The 15,655-nt window shown below is 35.7% G+C and overlaps 1 long non-coding RNA gene across 1 annotated transcript in view; it reads left to right on the top strand.

Annotated features, from left to right (window-relative positions):
• The window catches only part of LOC105504205, a 100,798-nt gene that overhangs the window by 2,935 nt on the left and 82,208 nt on the right, over positions 1-15,655 (top strand). Inside the window, exon 2 of the long non-coding RNA XR_001000580.1 lies at positions 1,986-2,129. This is a non-coding gene — a long non-coding RNA (uncharacterized LOC105504205). The remainder of the gene's footprint in view (positions 1-1,985; positions 2,130-15,655) is intronic.

Raw genomic sequence — 15,655 nt, 5'->3', positions numbered from 1 at the left:
ACAATATTTGTCATTTTGTCTGAATTTTTTCACTTAGCATAATATCTTCAAGGTTCATCCATGTTGTAGTATGTATTTAGAATTTAATTCCTTTTTAGGTCTAAATAATATTCCACTGCATATATATTCCACATTTTGTTTGTCAATTCATTCTTTATGTTATTTATTTGTGTAGTTTTAATTGTGATTAAAAACACGTAACATAAAAGTTACCATTTTAATTATGTATTTCCATTCATTTTTAGTTTTCAGTTAATGCACAATAATTGTACATATTCATGGGATATAGAGTGGTATATCAATACAGGTATACAATGTATAATGATCAAAGCTGGCTAATTAGCATATACATTCACTGCAAACATTTATCATTTCTTTGTGTTGCAAACATTCAAAATCCTCTCTTTTAGCTTCTTGAAAATATACGATAAACTATCATGAACTATATTTACCCTACCATTAACAGATGAATAAATAAAGAAAATGTGGAACATATACACAAAATATGTATACAAAAGGATGAAATTCTGTCATTGGAGGCAATATGGATGAACCTGGAGGACATTATATTAAGTGAAATAATTCAGGCACAGAAAGATAAACCCTGTATGTTTTCACTCTTATGTGGGAGCTGAAAAAATTTTTGAGCCCATTTTTAAGTGTACAGTTCAGTAGTATTAACCATATTCATGTTGTTCAGCAGATCTCTAGAACTTTTTCATTGCAAAACTGATACTCTATATCCATTGAACAAGAGCTCCCCATTTTCTCCTACCTTAGCCTGGGAAACTACAGTTCTACATCCTGTTTCTGAGTTTGACTGCATTAAATACCTCAAAGAAGTAGCTTCATACACTTTGTCTTTTTGTGACTGACTTATTTCACTTAGTTCGAAGTCCTCAAGGTTTTAAGGCTGAATAATATTCCATTGCCTGTGTATATCACATTATCTATTCATCCATCAATGGGCGTTTGGGTTGCTTCCACATTTTGGTTATTGTGAATAATTCTGGAATAAACATGAGAGTGAAAATATCATATTGAGATCTTGTTTTCATCTTTTGGCATTTATATGCAGAAGTGGGATTGCTGAATCATAGATAATTCTATTTTTAATTTTTTGAGGAGCCACCATACTCTCTTCCATAGCAGTTATACTGTTTTACATTGTCAGCAGTGTATAAAGGCTCCAATTTCTCCACATCCTCAACCTCATTTGTTTCTTGTGAGGTAATGTTTGTAATCCAGATAGAACAGTTCTTGGCAGGCAGTAAACACTCTATGAATGTTAGCTGTTATTATTTGATTGTTCAGAGACCTCTTTTCCTTCCTGCTTCTCAGTTATTTCTAGATAGTTGAAGTTATAAGGGCTGAATTCTTAGCATATGATATTTCTGAAGTTCACTTTCAAAGTGCCCTAATTTTTCCCTAGTTACATAAGAAAATTCTGTGAAAGGATGTTGTATGTAGGTGTATGCATAGAGAATTGCAATTTCAAAACCAACACATCGTGGTAGATTAAGAAAAAACAAAAACAAAAGCCTGCATTGAAGACTTTTACACTTTCATAAGCATGAACTCTGAGTGAGCATTAAGCAATATTAAACATTAAGGACATTACTGTTCATTTTTAATTTGTGCCATACTACACAAGATCATGTTTATGTGATGAGGAAGTGAAAAGGTTAAAGTGAAACAGGAAATTCAACAAGCTTATTTTTTAAAAATTACCCTTAAGTGTTATGGTTTGAATGTGTTCCCCAAAGTTCATGTGTTGGAAACTCATATGGTTGGGGTCTGTGTCCCCACCAAAATCTCATGTCAAATTGTAATTCTCAGTGTTGGAGGAGGGGCATGGTGGGAGGTGATTCGATCATGGGGGCAGACTTCCCCCTTGCTGTTCTTATGAAAGTGAGTGAGTTCTTACGAGATTTGGTTGTTTGAAATCATGTAGTACTTCCTCCTTCACTTGCTCTCTCCCGCAGGCCATGTGAAGATGTGCTTGCTTCCCTGTCACCTTCCACCATGATTGTAAGTTTCCTGAGGCCTCCCCAGAATTAGAAGCCTGTACAGCCCACAGAACTATGACCTAATTAAATCTCTTTTCTTTATAAATTACCCAGTCTCAGGTATGTCTTTATGGCAGTGTGAGAATGGACTAATACAGAAACTTAATGCCTAATGCAATAGTGTTGAGAGGTAGAACTTTTAAAAGATGATTAGGTCATGAGAGCCCTCCCTCATGAATATATCAATGCTGTTATCAGAGGAGTAGATTCCTTATAAAAGAAGGAGTTTGGAGATGGGCCCTTTCTCTCTCGGGAAATGGGGAGGTATTAGTCACAGGGTACAAACTTGGTTATACAAGATTAGAGATCTAACAACACTGTAGAATGTATTTACAAAATTTGTTAAGAGAATAGATCTTACGTGTTCTACTCACACGTAACATGATGAAAAGACAGGAAGAAACTTTTGGAGGTGATGAATAGGTTTATGGCATAGATTGTGGTAATAGTTTCACAGGTATATATTTATCTTCAGATCTTCAGACTCATCAAGTTTTGTATATTAAATATATGCAATTTTTGTATGTCAATCATACTTCAATAAAGTGGTTTTTTTTTTTTTTTTTTTTTTATAAAAAACTTTCAATGTCTCTTTTTTGCTTACACTGAGGCTTAAATAATGTATATGTAACTTGTTTATCAGACTTCCCAGGTACAATGTGCATTGGTTTCAGCCTACCCTTTCAATCTTATTTCCCTTCACACATAACGTATTTTAGCTGAGCATAGGACTCACTGATTCCCCTCATATACCTGATGAGTCTCCAGCCCTAGGTGAGTGAACAGTTTGCTCCCCTGTAGGCAGAAGGTGGATCAACCTTATTCAGCTATTGCAAGGAAAGAAAAGGAAGTTGCTGGTGAGCTGGGCCCATCTAGGTAAGTATAATACTGGGACGGAAACTGATGGTCCATATGTTCCACAAGTAACTAGGAGAAAACAATTGTGCTTCTTTTATAAGTTGGTTGTATTTTGAGCCTCACATGGTTCATTCATTCATTCAGCAAGTATTTTCTGAGTGCTTGCTCTAGGGCCAGACACTGTTAGGTACAAAAGAATAATTGTGATGAGAAGTAGATAGGTTTCTATGGGCAGTTTGGTTGAGGAGTTGGGGGACAGAAATCAAATAACCATACTGATAGACCAATTTTTCAAAAATAAACAGATGGGGGTAGATACATAGTTAGGTTTTGTCCAATAAAGGAATTAATGAATAAATGAATAAATATAATACCCTCGATTTTTCCTTTTAAGCATTTCAATGGTTTAATAAACCAAACCTTCCTAAATATTTAAATAAAACTGATAACTCTATTAAACATACAAATATGGCAAATGACAACTTCTCAAACAGCCAATAATCTTTAGTCTTAATAAAATTCTCATCTCTTCAACTTAATATTCTAAGTTTAAGCCAATACTTGGTTAAAAATTTAAAATTTCAATCATAAGACTCATCTAATTCCTTAACATGCTATAGTTTTTGAAAATATGACATTTTACATATTAATTATTCATATACTGTTTCTTAGTGCCAAATAATAATGATAGGTGTGATTTGATCCTCATTTCTTTGCTTAAATTTGACCTTTTGGCATAGACATTTAATCCTATAAGAAAAGCTTCTATTTCCCATATTTGGGGATCGCAGTTGCATACTGATTGTGGGGAATGTTTGGCTGGGCTCCAGGATTCTCTTTTTCCCATTCCCAACCCTTTTTTTTTTTATCATGAGCTGTAAGGACATGAGACTGGAGGGGCTGCAGCTATTTTTCTTATCTGGTAGATAGAGTTTGTATGGGAGATGATGAAACCAGCATTTAATAAAATCCAGAGACAAGCAGAGGGCAGAGATGGAGACTGAGACTTCTGACAATACCTGAGTCCGTAGATAAAACTGTGCCTGAATTACGACCCACCCTGAATCCTCCTAATTGCATGAGTCTACACATTTCTTGCTTGACCTAAGCTGTTTCATTTAGATTTTCATCTCTCTTAACTGAAAGTATTCTGACATATTTCATAGGCCATGTTAGCCATAGTCCTCCTCCATTACTCCAAATTTTCAGAAAACATTTGTTACCCTAAATAACCTTGAAAGTGCTTGAGGAGTGAAGTAAGATAGCAGGTGTGCAATGGCTGTGGAGTCATCTGCACCAAAGTGGGGAGTGAGGCAGCAGCATCCAAAGATGAAGTGAGGTGCCGATGGAGAACTTCACAAAATTAAAGATACAGAGCACACAGTTACCATAAGGACATAGAGGTCCTGGGATTCTCTGCAACTGGGAGGACACCAGTCTTCCTGTGGTTTGTGGAATGGAAGGTCAAGTCATGTCATTTGGATATAAAAGTGTGGGCACCAGAAAGCTAAGATCTCTGGGTGACATTTTCATGCTTTCTACCAAGATAAAAAGTTTCTGCTCCTGGCAATACCAAAACTTATTATAGCAAAAACAGACAAAACAGTTTACTGCAATAAGGACAGCAGTATAGCAAGGGATTGAGTTTGGGTGAGGCCTGAGAACAATCTTAGACTCAAAGATAGTATATAGAAAGTGTATATACTATCTGTTGAAGCCTCTGTTGTTTGCTTGACCTGCATTTATTTCTCCTCTGGCAATAGTTCTTCAATTTTCCTTTGGGGAACAATTCTTTATCCCCTTCTAGTTCATACAGTAATACCAACTTATTTCTGGCTCCTGTAGAACCTTATAATTTGTTCCATTTCAATGAGAGTTAAGCATGCTTGTAGCTATGACTGGTTCAAGAATAAGCCTTTTATTCCAACTAGTGTAATAAGACTCAAACCTTTCGTTAGAAGACTTCTTAGAAAAGGAAGGCTCTGTTCTACTGACGACATTATAACTGTAAGCTGCCAGGGTCTACCACTGCGGCTAGAGGTGGCGTGGGGTGGGGAAAGTCTGCCTGAGAATAAAAACCACACTAGAGAAAGTATGGATGGATCCAAGAACTGGAGAAAGAAATTTCCAGCAGAAGTTTTGGAAACCCTGAATCCGGCTGTTACTAAATTCAGATTCACCTGGAGTTTTCAGGCACAAGAGCCATAATATCTTCCATTCCCCTATTCCCCCATCCCCTGCTTTTTTTTTTCTTGTAAAATCTGGGGAGCCTGATCCTTACTGGAGGTGGTAGGTAGTAGGCAAAGGATGTTACTCTTCCAAAGTTCAATGAGCTACATATGGTTTGCCCACTAGAGGGTGTAGCTCACTTTGCATTAGGAGCAAGGAATGTTCAGAGTGGTAATGCTGGGAGGCATTTACTGTCAAAGAGATCTGTTGAAATGTTGCAAGGTTCTCAGCCATAGGGTTCACATTCCTGAAAGGGGCCCTATCTCAGAAGGACTTGGAGAGTGGTCAGATGACCAAGGCATGACTACAGACATAGAAAATAGAGTAGAATGAAGGATTTCATCTTGAGAACCATGAAGCTATTTTTTGTCTTAAAAGGAAAAAGACGTAAAAAAGAATGAGACCTTGACATTTGCAACAACATGGGTGGAACTGGAGGTCATTATGTTAAGTGGAATACACCAGGCACAGAAAGACAAATTATGCATGTTCTCACTCATTTGTAGTAGCTAAAAATTAAAACAATTGAACTCATGAAGTTAGAGTGGAATGATGTTTACTAGAGGTAGTGGGGGTAGGGAAGGGGGGGATGGTTAATGGGTACAAAAATATAATTAGATAGCATGAGTAAGCTCTAGTATTGATAGCATAGCAGAGTGACTACAGTCAACAATAATTCATTGTACATCTAAAAATAACTACATAATTGGGTTGTTTGTAACACAAAGAAAGGATAAATGCTTGAGGTGATGGATATCCCGTTTACTCCAATGTTATTATGCATTGTATGCCTGTATCAAAATGTCTAATGTACCTCATAAATACATATACTCACTATGTACCCACAAAAAGTAGAACTTTTTTAAAAAGGTTATGTGCAGGAATAGCAAATAGGTTTTATATTCCATGTCAAATCTGATGACAAGGCATGCCTGGATTACTATGTTGATAAAGATTTTGAGGCCACATCCAGCTCAGTGGCATGTACTGTTTGATTACTGATATCTGATGTGGGCATGGGGAGAAGCAGGATGGTTAGATGTGATAGACATGTGACATCTATGGTGAGATGTTTCTCAATAGGAGCACTATCAGCATCCTGGATGGGTTAGTTTTTCCCTATGCAGGACAGTCATTGTGACAAGTAAAAATTAAGTCCCCACATACTTTAAATACCCTTTATGGGAATAGGACTGCTCTATTAGAAAATCATTAGGTTAAGCCAAGAGTGACTTGATTGGTTTAGATTTGCCTGAGGATTTAACTAGAGCTTCTTAAATTCTTCAAGACTAAAAAATGACGCTTTTTTTTTCTAGATCCTGAGACCAGACTGAGCTTGCTATCTGTAGGGAACAGGGACTGAGAATGGGGAGGGGAATGAAGAGTTTCTATTGAAGGGAAGAAGATACTTATGGCGACAGGAAGCGAGGTAGAACCTGACAGTAGGTGATTAATATGTCATCCCTGGTTAAGAAAAGCATAGGGGGAACCTCAGCTGTGGGAAAAGGGGGTATCTTGTTAAACATCAGAGTCATTTGGAGTGCCCTCATCCTACCATTTTCATTATTGTTGGGTGTTTCTTTTGCCAGGATGTTGTCTTTATATAACAGTTCTCAGGGAGTTGCCCTCTACTCTGTACCTTTGAATCCTCTGAATAAGATCAGCCACCGTAAGTTATTTTTGGAACAAGAAAACATATGACTCAATGAATAAACACATACATGAATAAAATATTTCCTGCCCCTTAATTTAAGAGTTCATGACCATCTATTTTCATTTTCTTCATGCCCCTGTGAATTCCTGTGGAGAAGGGAGGAAAGGGGCAACAGGAATGATATTATTGCTGCCTTCAAGTTTTGCCTTTGTTATGCTCTTCCAGCCAAAGACCACCAGGAACACACCTATAGTTGAACAAATTGGGCTTATGATTCATTGCAGCTTATGAGAACACACACCCCTGGGAGCCATAAGGCATGTCAATAAGAGGATATTAGAAAGGTCTTATTGTAGGATTTGAGATTGTTAGGTTAATTCGGCAAAAGGTTTAAGGAAAAGAGGCTTTTCTTTGGTTTGAATGCCCTCAGAAAGTGGGAGTAATTATTTAGAAGGAAGGAAGAGTAGCTTAAGGCTAAAGTTGTAATTGGTGAAGAAGCAGCAGTCATGTTAGTCTAGATAAGTTGATATTTGGTATTTTGTGACTTTGATAATGTTCATGTTTTGCTTGTGTTTAGACATGATTTTTAAGTGGTATTGTCTTAGTCTTGATTTCTCATAGTCACAGAGTAGCTTTGTCAGATGTAAACATTCTATGAAATTGTTTATCTCAAATGGAGAACATGAAGGCCCAGATGTAAGTAGGAGGCCAACCTGTTACAATGCTAAGGCAAGCTTCTGCATGCCATGGGTTGTTTTACTCCTTCTCATATTTTGTCATATTGTTTAATAATCTTTTGTTTTATTGCTCCCTCACTGGACTGTAAAGTGCATGAGTGCACAAACCTGTTTTGATGACAACTGAAGACTAAGTCTAGCCAAGTCTCCCAATCTCATATGTACTTAAAGAGTATTTACTGAGTAAATGACTGAATTGTCCAATTAGCTGATTAGACTGTGAATTGCCCAATGTCAGGGGTTACTTCCTATTCAGCTCTGTATTTCTAGAACCAAACAGTTCTGATGTATGTAATTAAATATATCTCAAGTCAAAGAGGAACTCTCCGTAAGATAAGATTTATTGCTTTTCTTTGAAAAATAAGGTAATATAATGAATTCTACTTTATGAAAGAGACGATGCTTGATTCAAATGGTTTCATTCATGAAAAACAGAAAAATCACTTCATATTCAAGATGCAGGGGCCTTTCTGCATTTTCCATGGTATTGAATGTTGAGAGTAAGATTAAAAGCTCTAAGAGAAATTGATATAAATATTTAGAAACCATTAATATGAAATAATAATCTTTCTTGTCCAGCCTAGTTGCATATTATAATCTCTATATTATACAATAATTTTTTGAAAGGAGAGAGAATGAGCTCAAGAGGCAGAGGTTGCAGTGAGCCAAGATCACGCCAGTGAACTCCAGCCTAGGTAACAGAGTGAGACTAGATAGATAGATAGATAGATAGATAGCTAAATGGAGAGAGAATTTGATTTGTAAACTCCTGGCTTACAAATAGCCCATAGCTACAAAGATTTGCCTCTCCCCTCATTATGCACTTTCACCCTGGAGACACTTCTGATTTGTAATCATGGCAAAACATTATTAGAGCTTTTAACAAATGTATAAACCTGTATGTTAAAAAGTAGAGGATGAGGAAATCAATGAATTGATAAGGTACCTTGGGAAAATCTTTTCTCTTCTCTGAATCAGAATTACCTTGTTGATAAAATGACCATAATGATGGTTACCTACTGAGATAGGCTCTTTTGAGCCTCTCTGGATATAGGCTTTTGACCCTATTTGGATATGCTCTATGAACTTCAAGAATACTTATTACTGAGACAAAGGCCATAATACAGGAAGCATACTCATTATTGAGACAAAGACCATAATGGTTAAGAACAGGATAAACTCAGGAGTGTGGAAAACATAAATGAAAAATATCTCTCTTCTTCAGCAGAAATATAGTAACAATACCAAGCAAAATACTAAATTTTACACTAAGTTATAGTCAGTGAAATTTTGCGTGCATATTTCATGCAAAAGTGGCCTATTTTTTTTTAAACAAGGTCTCACTGTCAGCTGGAGTGCAATGGCGCAATCTCGACCCACTGCAACCTCTGCCTCCCGGGTTCAAGCGATTCTCCTGCCTCAGCCTCCCGAGTAGCTGGGACTACAGGCTCATGCCACCACGCCTGGTTTTTTTTTTGTATTTTTAGTAGAGACAGGGTTCCATCCTGTTGGCCAGGCTGATCTCGAACTCCTGGCCTCAAGTGATCCTCTCAAAAAGTGGCCCATTTAAAGAAAATTTAACAATAGCCCCATAGGAACTACTGTGAAGTGGTAAGGAATATTATTCATCTTCCATAAGTACTCCCTGTTTGACATTGGGCAAGGCAGTCAACTTTGGAGTACTTTATTTTTATATGTAAAAGGAAGTATTTCTCCCCTGCCTTCCATGTACTGTTAGTATAGGTCTTATAGGGGGCTTATTTGGGAAAGTACTTTCTAACTGTAGCAAGCTTATAACCATATATTATTTGTAGTAGTAACGTGCGAATAATAGTATCTTATTTTTTATTTCATTTTCTCAGCACCTAGCACAGTGTCTGGAACTTACTAGGTGTTTATTAAACATTCTTGGATAAATACAAGAACCTGTTTTAAAAAATCCTAAAATTCTGTCCAAATAAAAGATTCTAATCATAAGATAAGATAATGGGAATTTAAATTTGTAGGCTCTGGGAGTCAAATTCTTAGATTTGTTTCTTGGTTTTTCTCCCTATGAGCTATTATATCTTGGGTCCCTAAATTTCTCTAAGTGTCAGTTTCATCATCTATCAAATGAAAGGTAATGCCAGTTTCAGCTTTGTAGGATTGTTTTGAATACTGAATGAGATAATTTATATGTGGTGCCAAGGACAGTGCTTGGTATGTAATAAGCACTAAATTGAAATCAGGCCTATTTATAGGTTTTCAAAAGATCCCTCATTATTTATTCTCTTAAATATTTTATGTTTCTGAGTATATACAATAAATACATTTTTTAAAAGTTTAATCATACTATATGCATCATTTGATATATTTTGCAAACCTAATGTTAGGTCATGATTATTTTTTGAAAAGTTAATAGGTGAGGTCTAGTGAGGTTTTTTAAAAAAATCATATAGAGCTAAAAAAGGATGAGCCTGTAAACAAAAAGCCAGAGAGCTTTGGTGTACTAAAGTGGATCAGCCTTTGACTTTCCCAAGATGCAGAAACACAGTACCAGGTAGAACCCGAGCTGGGGCTTGAAGGATGGAGGGAGGCACATATACAGTTAGTGTAAAGATATGCTTGTCACCCTCACTTTATTATGAACATGACCTGGCCACACATTTGGAATGCCTTGATAATCTTAGAAGAAAGCAACTTCAGGCTAACAGAGATAAGTATAAAAGTGGAGGAGACAGATCATTCTTATGCATAAACTCCCTCTGAAATAGTGGGCATGGGAAGCAAAATAGATTTCTCAACTGACCTGGAATAAGAAGAAGCTGAGCGGTAGGGTGGAGGTGTAAACATCAGAGAATCATGGATAAGGATATTTAAGTGGCAGCACAACAATGGAAAAAGAAGATCTTATGTAAGAAAACTGTACTTTCCTCAAGTTCCACTGTTGTGTCTGGAGATGCTAAGAACTATTTGGAAAATGGAAACTTTGGAAAATATTGGCTTTCATGCAAATAAAGTTAGTGGGCATTAGAGCATTGATATTTGTAGCATTACCATAGACAGTGACACAATTTCATTTACTAACTCTTTTCCTGAAAGTATTAATTATAGATGCACTATAATTATGGATTATATTATTAGAAACTAATTATATATCATTAGATTTTTTTTTTTGTATTTTACCCATAGAACTGTTGTGCAGAACATATCTATGCATTTTTATTTGGCAATACCTTTAATACTTCTTGAGGATAGTACCCAGAATAGCCAAACAATCTGAAAATAAGCAAAGTGAAGAATGCATACTTCTTGACTTCAAAGCTTACTCTGAAAATCTAAATAATCAAGAGAGTAAGAGAGTGTGGTATTGGCACAAAGATAGACATATAGACCAAGAGAAAAAAATTGAAAGTTCAAAAATAAATCCTTATATTTATGGTCAATTGATTTTCAATGAAGGTTATAAAACAATTAAATGAGGAAAGATAAATATTTTCAACAAACAGTGCTGGGATAACTGTGTATCTACATACCAAACAGTACAGTTGAATTCCCTGCCTCACACTATATACAAATCTAACTCAACATGAGTCAAAGACCTGAATGTAACAGTTAAAATTTAAAACATTTGGAAGAAAACAGAGATCTTTGTGATCTTGGATTAAGTAATGTTTTCTTAGATATGCCAAAAACACAGCAGCAATAGATAAATTGTACTTTATGAAATTAAAATCTCCTGCACTTCAAAGGACACTATTAATAAAGTGAAAAGAAAACCCACATAATGAGAGAAAATATCTGTAACTCAACATCCATTAAGGAGCTAGTATCCAGAATATATAAAAAAACTCTTACAGCTCAACAATAAAGAGGTAAATAATCTGAGTAAAAAGTGAGCAAAGGATTTGAGTAGACATTTCTTAAAAGAAGATACACAAATGGCTAATAAGCCTATGAAAAGATGTAACATCATTAAATCTTTTGGGAAATGAAAATCATAACCATGGTTTTCATGATTATGATACCACTTCATACCTATTAGGATGGTTATCATTAAAAAGATGAGCAATAACACGTGTTGGTAAAGATGTGGAGAAATTAGAACTCTCATACTTTTACTGGGATTTTAAAATTCTGCAGCTGATTTGAAAAACGGTTTGGTTGTTCCTCAGTTAAAGTTATCATATGCCCCAGCAATTTAACTCATAGGTTTATACCCAAGATAAATAAAAGCATATGTTCACACAAAACCTAGTAAATGAATGTTCATAGCAACATTATTCATGCTAGCCAAAAGTGGAAACAACCCAATGTCCATTAATGGATGAATGGATAAATGAAATGTGATATATCTATACAATGAAATGTTCAACCATAAAAAGGCACAAATAACTGATGCAGCCTACAACATGGATGAATTTTGAAAATCTATACCAAGTGAAGGAAGACAAAAAAGGCCACATGTTATATTATCCCATTTATATGAATTGTCCATAATAGGCAAATCTATAAAGACAAAAAGTAGACTAGTGATTTCCAGGTACTGGGGTGGGGGAGATGACAGAGGGGTAGAGGTTTCTTTTTCTTGAAAATTTTTCTGAAATTAAACAGCGGTGATAGTTGTACAACTCTCTTGTATATATTAAGGACCACTGAGTTGTATAGTTTAAGAGAGTACATTTATTATTTATCTTATTAAAATTTAAATCCTAAGAATACATTTTTAGCACTGAGAAGTTATTTTTTATTTCCCTGAATCCTTGGGATTGCAGAGAAGGGTAAGACAGTAGATTTGGAGAAAGGATGAAATGTGGTTAGCTAATAATACATTTGGGAGAAGTAGCAGCAACCATCCATGCAGTTTCTATTGCCTCTATGGAATCCGTGTGTATGTCATAGAATTGTGACCACAACATGAAGGCCTATCAGATGAGGTTTTGATATCATTTGCAAGACACTGCTATACTGGCTAAAGCTGACTATGGTATAGGTTATGTGATCTGAGTGAGTTGGGAAATGTGGAAGGAGCACTAGGGGCTGAGTACAAACGTGTGTTTATGATAGAGTGATCAACCATTCTGGTTTGTCTGTGACTGTCTTATTTTAGTATGCAAAGTCTCATGTCCCAGGAAAACTCTTAGTCCAGGGAAAACTGAAATGGTTGGTCCCCTAGTTAGTAGCAATAAAGGTCACTCATCTGTTATTTACTAAGGGCTTGCTATGTGACAGGGATTATGCTAAGCCCTCTTGATGCATTACCTTTTTCAATCCTCATAGCCAACTTCTGAGATAATGACTGAGGTTATGTTTTCTGCCCTAAGTCACGTAAGTTTAAGCAGAAGAGCTGAGGTCCCAATCTAGTTCTATAGGATCAGAGCCTTCATTCTTGAGCACACGTTCCGTTCAGAGAGTTTGAGCCAAAATGAGTAGTGAATTTTTCTTAAAAAAATTACCTCTAAAGGGTGATTTAGGTTTGCAAATGTGTTTTATATCCACTATCACATTCATTCTGCCCAAGAACCCTTTGAGTTATTCATTCATTCAAAATGTACTTATTAAGGTCTTACTTGGTGCAGATACTGTGTTAAGTGCTAGGAATTAATCAGAAACCTGCCTTTTGACTTCATGGAGCTTATGTTGGGTGATAGACCAAAAATAAAGAAACAGAAAATTAAAATATATGGTCATTATGACAAGTATTAGGAAATATAAACAGATTAACAAAAATATCAGAAGTGAATATATTTTAGATAGAATGGTCAGGAAATCCATCTGTGGGAAGATATATTTAGACTGAAACCCAAATGATGAAGAAGAATTAGTCCTGTGAAGAGCATGGGAAAACATTGTTGTAGGAGAAGAGAGATTGCCCAAAGTTTCTGAAGCAGGAAAGAGCTTTGTAGGTTTGAAAATATCAGAAAAGAAAAGTCAATGTGGATGGAGCATATGTAGCAAGTGAAGCACTAAATATCATTCCAGATTTATAGATGAGAACTTGAGGTTTGGAAGCGTTATGAGACTTCCAAATATCACTCAAACACAGGAACAGGATTCAACCCAAGGGCTTCTGACCTCAAGTGCTGAAACCTATTACTTTAGTCTTATCTTGAAAAAAATAATGTTTCTTACAGCTATGATTTACATTTTAGGAAAAGAACTTTTTTTTCATGGAATCCCATATTGAAATTATTGTTTAAAATAGATAAAGGGAGGCCTCTAAAGTGGGAGATGAAATTTGAAGTCCCATTTATTTACTCCCTGTCCCCGTATTCCCTCAGGTTCAGCCAGTGGAACTGAGATTTCAGTGACTTTTTTTTCTTTTCAGTTTACAAAATCACATTTTGAGGAATTCACAAACATTTTCCAAAACAGTAAATAGTTGATTGCAGTCAGTTACATGTTAAATTCTCAAAAGAGGGTTCTATTTTCGGTTTCATGTTTTCATTTACATATTAGCAAAACAGTACACTCAGGAATTAGGATAAATAATGTTATTAGAAGCACATAATGGGCTGACTCTTATGGAGCATATGTGTTTCTGTTGTGTAAACTTCTTTTAATAATGACTGCACTGAAGGACCTAAAACAAAACTCACAGGTCAAACTTTGTATCCTGCAATTATCTCTTAATGGCTTCTAATGTAAGTGTTCTGGTGTTCTACTTTATGTAGAGAGGAGATAATGATAAAATATCTTTCAAACCTCAAACATCAAAACTTTATTTTCTTAAATTCAGCAGACAGAGCCTTTGAGGTTGCTGGAGTTTCTATCTTGCGGGGCAACTGAGGCTGTACAGCCAGATACTTGGTTGTGTAATGCATATCTGCAATTTGTTAGAAAAAAAAAAAAGAAACTATTCTGAGAAATGAGAAAAATGACTATAACTACTGTCTGGGAATTACTGTAAGCACTGTCCAGGTTCCTCTGGAATCATTTTGGTTCATCAAATTCCCCCTTTTAACTGTGGTGCCTGGAAAAGGATGCGTTTTGTGGTCCCACTCTAGCATCGAGTGTACTTTAGTCCTCTGGGGATTAGGATTCTGGAATAAGAAGAAACTAACAGATTTATGTTTTCCTAAATCTTCCCATTTTATTTTCCTTTTTTTCAGTATCACCCAAGTTGGAGGACCTTGAATATTAAAATTATTTTTCTATGGATGGGAGGAGGCTTGGAAAGTTTGTAATTGTTATATAACGAGATTAGGAATGAGCTGCCACAGTCTCCTACTCCAGTGATTCAGATTACAGTGTGTCCATTTATCCAGTATATCAGGCTATAAGACTTCACTGCCTCTCATCACAGCAGTGCTTCCTGAACTTCAGTAACTTGGTTTATGATTCCTTCCAAATTCATGTGTCATTTTTCTTTACAAATATTTTGCTTTAAATTGGCTCACTTTTTAAATTTATCTACGAATCTCAGATTTGTCCTAAATGTGAATATCCATGATATCTTGGGTTTGAAGTTGTATTTTTTCTAACAGATGAAAGAACAGCTGTAATTATTGAAATGAAAGTGATTCATTGGCATATTCACTAAAATTATTATTAGTACTATCAGAAGGTACTCAAATCACTCTTTGGAGAAAGGGTGTATGTCTCTTATCTCCTCTTTCAGTGATTTAACCTGCGTAATATAGACTTGGAAAGATTTTACCAAAGACTAGATGCTTTACTGGGCTTTTAAGAGATGCAAATGACTTTTAAAATTGAATATTTATATGGAAAGAAGGATGTTTAATTAGAGGCAGTTGTATGCACCAAGACACAAAACTGAAATAGCATGAACTCCAAAATAGTTTAACTATTAAGGAAGTTATCCTTTTAGGTAGAAAGAGGCTGGATTAAGTTGGGGGATATTGTAAAACATGCAAAAAATGTATCTTGAGAATACTTATAGTCATTGTTTTAAATAAGGAGAAGTCTCAATCAGATTTGCGTTTTAGAAAGTCCGTTCTCAAGGTTATAGAGATTAGAGCAGGGGTTAGCAAACTATTTCTGTTAAGAGCCAGGTAGTAAATGTTTTATAATTTTTAGGTCATTTGGACTCTATTGCAACAACCCAACTCTACCAGCTTGAAAATGGCCATAGATAATATATAAACAAAGTGTGCCCGTGTTCCAAG

This window comes from Colobus angolensis, unplaced genomic scaffold, assembly GCF_000951035.1.
Source record: "Colobus angolensis palliatus isolate OR3802 unplaced genomic scaffold, Cang.pa_1.0 Scaffold90, whole genome shotgun sequence".
Classification (NCBI taxonomy): domain Eukaryota; kingdom Metazoa; phylum Chordata; class Mammalia; order Primates; family Cercopithecidae; genus Colobus; species Colobus angolensis.
The sequence above is the reverse complement of the archived record's forward strand: the minus strand, read 5'-3'. Positions and strand labels throughout refer to the sequence as shown.